The following is a 6000-nucleotide window of genomic DNA, read 5'->3' as shown; positions in this document are numbered from 1 at the left end:
TTTCCCTACCCAAGCCACTCTTATGAGGAGAAGCCAGTTTTGCATATATTAAGCGAATTAATTTTTAACATTCTGGATGGCCTAGACATGTAACTGCTCTTTGGAATCTTCTTTTATTCCATTGCATCATCTTACTGATTCCCTTATTATTAACAAGTGAAACAAGTGAAGCAAAATATCTGACATGTGTTCATTTCATATTGATACGAGACTCATAACTTACCTTTAAAAAAATAGTGATCCTTCCCTGGCCAGGGTGGCTCAGTTTGTTGGGTGTAGTTCCGTACACCAGAAGGTCGCCAGTTCCATTCCAGGTCAGGGCTCATGCCTGGATTTCAGAGCCAATCACTGTTTCTGTTTCTGTTTCTCTCTCTCTCTCTCTCTCTCTCTTTCTCCCCTTCCTCGCTCTCTTTAAAATTAATAAATAAAAAAGTAAATAAATAAAAATATAAGATAGTGATCCGTTAACACATTTAAATTCAATCCCCCAAAGACTCTAGTGTTGACAGTCCCTCAGCCAAGAGCTACCAGCCTAACATTCACATTACATCAATACTGAATGAGGGGATCACACAGTCCACTCCTTCATTACTTATGTGTTTAAAACACATGCCAACAATCACCTCTACAAGATAGAGTCAAGAGAGACTATAGGCTTTTAATTTAGAGGCTGACACACTTCTATCAAGGGTGCTTATGAAATCAAAGAGATACTGATATTCCTAACACTGCTGGCAGTTAAAAGAATGTTTAATAGAACTCTTCCTCAATAATTTTGAGCCCATGGCAGGGTTGTATTCACAGAATTCTAGAATTTTAAAATAGAAACCTTAGAAGTTATAATTCAGTTTGCTCATTTTATAGATGAATTAATCAGGTCAAAAAAGCCTAGGTGATTTGTTAAAGATCACCAACGAATCCAGCAATTTTCAACCAGTTTGCTAAAAGAATTTTTAAAACATGCAATACCTGACTATTTAGTCAGGGGCACTGACCTCTTTTCCCTTAGATTGTCAAATAAAAAAATGACAACAGCCAACACAATAAGAGCTGTCCTATGTGAATGAATCAAAATTACACCTATTTTTTGGGTCAGATTGGCAAAAGAAATATTTTTTGGTGTGCCCCAGAATTTTGTAATTAGTTTATATGTGCCATGAGACAAAAAAGGTTGCTGAGCTAATCAATGGTGAGCTGAGATATAACCCAGTCTCATACTCTTTCTACCACCATGATGTTGGAGGCAACCAGAATTTCTCAAGATTCCTGACTATGCTCCCATTTTATTTTTACTAGAGGCCTGGTACATGGATTCATGCAACGGTGGGGGTCCCTTGGCCTGGCCTGCACCATCTCACAATCCGGGACCCCTGGGGGGATGTCAGAGAGCCAGTTTTGGCCTGATCCTGTAGGCCAGACCAAGGGACCCCACCAGTGCACCGGGCCTCTAGTATGCATATAAAATCTTTGATTAATCTCTTCCCGCCCTTCCCCCTCCTCAGTTCCCTCTGAGATTCATCAGTCTGTTCCATGTTTCCATGCTTATGGTTTCTGCTCCTACGTTGAGTGTCTGCCCCCTGGCGGTCAGTGTGCATCATAGCTACTGGCAGGTCAGCTGGTCGTCTGGTCGCTTAGGCTTTTATATATATAGATATACATACTTACTCTGAAAAAGAAGGGGAGTGGTGGTGTCAGTCAGTGAGGGATAGTATATGATGAGGAAAGAACTTAGATTCAGAAATTGTCTTGTTTTTCAATTAGTTTTACTACTTATTTGTATTTCTGAGGTTTAGTGTCTTCAGCAAAGTGGGCATAAATTATTATTAAATAAAAATAAGCTGCCTCAAAAGATTATTACGAGGGTTAATAACATATATAAAGAACCTGGAACACAGTAGGTGCTCAGTAAGTCATATACTATATAATAAAAGCCTAATATGCAAATTGACCAAATGGTGGAACGACTGGTGGAATGACCAGTCACTATGACATGCACTGACTACCAGGGGGCAGACGCTCAACAGAGGAGCTGCCCCCAGCCCGCAGGCCCCAGTGCCAGCGGGGGGCCTCCCAGATCGCCCCGCCGGTCGCGCAGTGGGGGGCAGGGCCGGCCAGCGTGCGGTGCCAGGCCTCCAACCAAGGCAGGTGCCAGCAAGGCCCTCCCCCCCCCCAATTGCCCCACCCTCCAGTCTCCCCACAGATTGGCCCTGATCGCCAGCCAGGCCTAGGGACCTTACCCTATATATTGGGAACAGTCTCTTAGATTTAAAAATTAAAACCTGGCAAGGCTACTCTAACACTGAAAAAACAGGATGATGGCAGTGATAACATGCATGGACTCTGGCTTGCACATTTTGTGGTCAGCCCTGATTCTGACACTTATAACTGTGTGACAAAGCCGATTACTTAACTTCTCTCTGCTTCAGTTTTTCCATCCAGAAGATGGGGAAAATGGTACTACTGCCTCAGAAGGACCATGGTATGTACTACTTTTTATAATCAGGGCAAAAAAATGTAGCTGCCCATACAACAGCAAGATGCCTTTCACCTGTATGAAAAGTATGGTCACTGGTGCATGCAGTGTCCCAGATTGCGAGAGGGATGTCCGAATGCCAGGCTGAGAGACACCCCCCTCACTCCTGTGCATGTATTTTCTGCACTGGGCCTCTAGTATATTTAATAAAGATATATTAAAGTAACTGTCTATATGCCATAAAAACCCTTCAGTCTTTGAGAAGTGCTCAGTTAACAATACTGACACTTTTGTAATAAATTAGCACTTAGATGTGTAAATGAAAGTTACACACCCACCCACATGCAGCTGTCTGTTAAAAAAAAATCCATCTTCATTGAATGAACATCGTAAGTCAACTCTACACAAATCAATATTCTCTTCCTCTACCTCCCACTGTCTCATTTGGATGCTTGAAAACAATTCTTAATGTCTTTAGACACAATCTGCTTACTTTTAAACTACCTAAACTGAAATGAGAAACACTGTATTTTTAAAAGTACAACAGGCCCTGGAGTAGAAGGCAATCCAAGCGAGGGCACAGCTCTATATGCCACATCCTCTGCATAGGTCATGGACCCCTCAGAATGGTAATTACCCAAGGCTCGTCCCACTACTAAAAAAAACTGTTTAGTAGTTTCTAGTGAACAAAGAGTTTTCACATATAATTTTAAATGCTCTTAAGAAACCAAGGAAAAGATGCTATGTCCTCTACGCGACAACAAAAGCCGGGGTAGGGAATCCTCTCCAGACAGCCTGGCTCACTAGATGACTGAGTTTATATTACTGTTATTAATTTGCTAGTAACCAAGTAGCTTGGAACAACAGGCATTTATGGCCTCACAGTGAGGCAGGCCAGAAGTCTGAAATTACTGTGCTGGCAGGGCCATGCTCCCTCCCTCTGTAAGCAATAAGAAAGGATCTGTTCCAGGCTGCTCCCTTAGCTTTGAGTACATAGTTCCTGGCCCTGTTGCAGCTGTCGGGGAGGAAAACACTTTCCTCTATCTACCCTCAAGCTTCTTGGGATGGTCAGATAGACATGAGACAGAACAGCAAGAGAAAATAACCAAATTTAATACGTACATATGTATGGGAATCCCACGTACATGTGAGAGTCAGTGACCCCACATGCACGAGAGGCTCAGAGACAGAAAAGGAATATTCTGAGCTGGGGTGAGGCAATGCACCTTGGGGCTTCAGGAGGTCACTGCAGGGAGGAGGAAAGCACACGTTCAGTAATTTATCAGTTGGCCCTACCATATAGATACTTAAAAACTTATTTCTGGTGATAACTCTTTTCATAGGTCAGGCTCCTGATTGAGATTCTTCTAGGTAGTGGAGGTGAGAGGCAGGAGTTTCTCTAGAGCAGTGGTTCTCAACCTTCTGGCCCTTTAAATACAGTTCCTCACGTTGTGACCCAACCATAAAATTATTTTCGTTGCTACTTCATAACTGTAATGTTGCTACTGTTACGAATCGTAATGTAAATGTCTGATATGCAGGATGGTTTTAGGCGACCCCTGTGTAAGGGTCGTTCGACCGCCAAAGGGGTTGCGACCCACAGGTTGAGAACCGCTGCTCTAGAGCCTGCAGGGTTCATCTGCATACCACTGAGGCACATCTTGGGGTGACTAGCTCTGAAGGCCCCCCTGCCCCAGCATAACTCCAATCTTCACATGGCATTCTCCTCGTGCGCGTGTGTCTGTGTGCAAATTTACCCCTTTTTTAAGGACCTCAGACAAACTGGATTAGGGCCCATCCTAATGACCTCATCTTCACTTGATCTTCTTTTCAAACAAGGTCACACTCACAGGTACTAACTAGGGTTTCCATGAATTTAAAGCACACAGTTCAGGCAGTAGCAATTGCCATATCCTTCTTCCTCCTAACCTTGCCAGACTCTGGGGGCAAACAGCATTCATTAACTCAGTCATTCAATCAACGTTTGAATGCCTATGTATCAGGTTCTGTACTGGGTGGGTACTGATGCAAAAAAAAAAAAAAAGAACTGGATGGGGCCATGGTCCTTAACAAGTCACACTTTAGAGCAGTGGTTCTCAACCTGTGGGTCGCGACCCCTTTGGGGGGGGGGTCGAACGACCCTTTCACAGGGGTCGCCTAAGACCATCGGAAAACTCATATATAATTACATATTGTTTTCGTGATTAATAACTATGCTTTAATTATGTTCAATTTGTAACAATGAAAATGCACCCTGCATATCAGATATTTACATGACGATTCATAACAGTAGCAAAATTACAGTTATGAAGTAGCAACGAAAATAGTTTTATGGTTGGGGGGTCACCACAACATGAGGAACTGTATTAAAGGGTCGCGGCATTAGGAAGATTGAGAACCACTGCTTTAGAGGGAATCAGAGACACATTATTATAGTATTAAGTACAATTATGGAGCACCTACTTGCACTCGTGTTGAAGTAGGCACTTCTCATTGTCTTCTCAATATAATCGCGAGTGTGGTAAGTGATTATCAGACCTGCGCAGGGGGGTGGGGGGGAACACGAGTATTTTTACAAATTAGGTTGCCCTGCATCTGAGTCTAAGGGAATGTGTAGAAATATACTAGGTAGGGCAAAGGTGGTTGCAGTGAGCAGCAGGTGCCAAAGAAGAGCATTTTATGGAGGAAAAAAATAGCAAAGAGTAAAGGTTTAAGAGCTGCAGATTGTAAACTGGGATTTTAGCCCATTTTCTTCTCTCCTGTATCTCCAGCACTTTGAGCAGTGTCTGGCTCATTCAGTAATTGTTGAATAAGGAATGGCATGGATTAGTTCAATGTCCTCCTGTAAGGTGGGCAAAGGCCGCACTAAACGGGAGAGACGAGGGCTCCCATACTGTTGGTATTCGCTAGTATTAGGGAATTACTAGAAGTCCAGGAATGCTTGGCACCCGCCCGGCCATGACTCCACATCCCCAGGGCAAGTTCAAGGGTTACAGCACCTTTGGAATGGCGCTGCACACTCCAAAGCAGGGTTCTTTGCACAGAGCTGGATTGATGCACGCAGTTTGGCATCCAAGTCGACGTGCAGCCTCCCCCGTCCTACTCTCCTCCGTCCACCCCAACTGCCCCCACTACCCGCAGGGCCCCCTCGCAGACTCTCAGCGGGAACAAAGCCGCCCCCGGGCCTTCTAGGGACCCCACCCGCGCGAGTGCCTACGTGCGCCGGCCGGCGGCCCCGCCCGAGCGCCGCCGGGAACGCAGCGAGAGCGCACGCGCACCTTCCCCGGCCGAGCGCGCGCCCGCGAGCTGCCCGCATCCCCGTGCTCATCCGGGACTCAGCGAGCCTCAGCCAATGGAGGAGGCTCATGGCCACGGGGGCGGGGCTAAGCCTTCCCTCACGTGGGGCCTGTGAGCACCCCAAGGCCCTACCCGGCAACCGCGACCAGTCCGCGGAGAAAAGGGACTGAGGTAGAGAGACCGGCTTCTACGCGAGGACCGACAGTTTTGAGATCGAACGGCTGCCGCCC

General features: G+C 45.5%; 1 long non-coding RNA gene across 1 annotated transcript; it reads right to left on the bottom strand.

The window, feature by feature from the left end:
• Window positions 1–266: 266 nt before the first annotated feature.
• LOC139007493 (uncharacterized) lies at window positions 267–5580 on the bottom strand. The gene is made up of 4 exons (XR_011470864.1): window positions 5473–5580; window positions 4937–5011; window positions 3596–3719; window positions 267–409 (listed from the first exon to the last, which is right to left on the bottom strand). It is a non-coding gene; the product is annotated as an uncharacterized lncRNA (long non-coding RNA).
• Window positions 5581–6000: the final 420 nt, after the last annotated feature.

The sequence above is a fragment of the Myotis yumanensis genome, unplaced genomic scaffold (assembly GCF_028538775.1).
Source record: "Myotis yumanensis isolate MYYU_CA2020_CCGP unplaced genomic scaffold, mMyoYum1.0.hap1 SCAF_3, whole genome shotgun sequence".
NCBI lineage: Eukaryota > Metazoa > Chordata > Mammalia > Chiroptera > Vespertilionidae > Myotis > Myotis yumanensis.
This window is presented reverse-complemented; position numbering and strand designations above follow the sequence as displayed.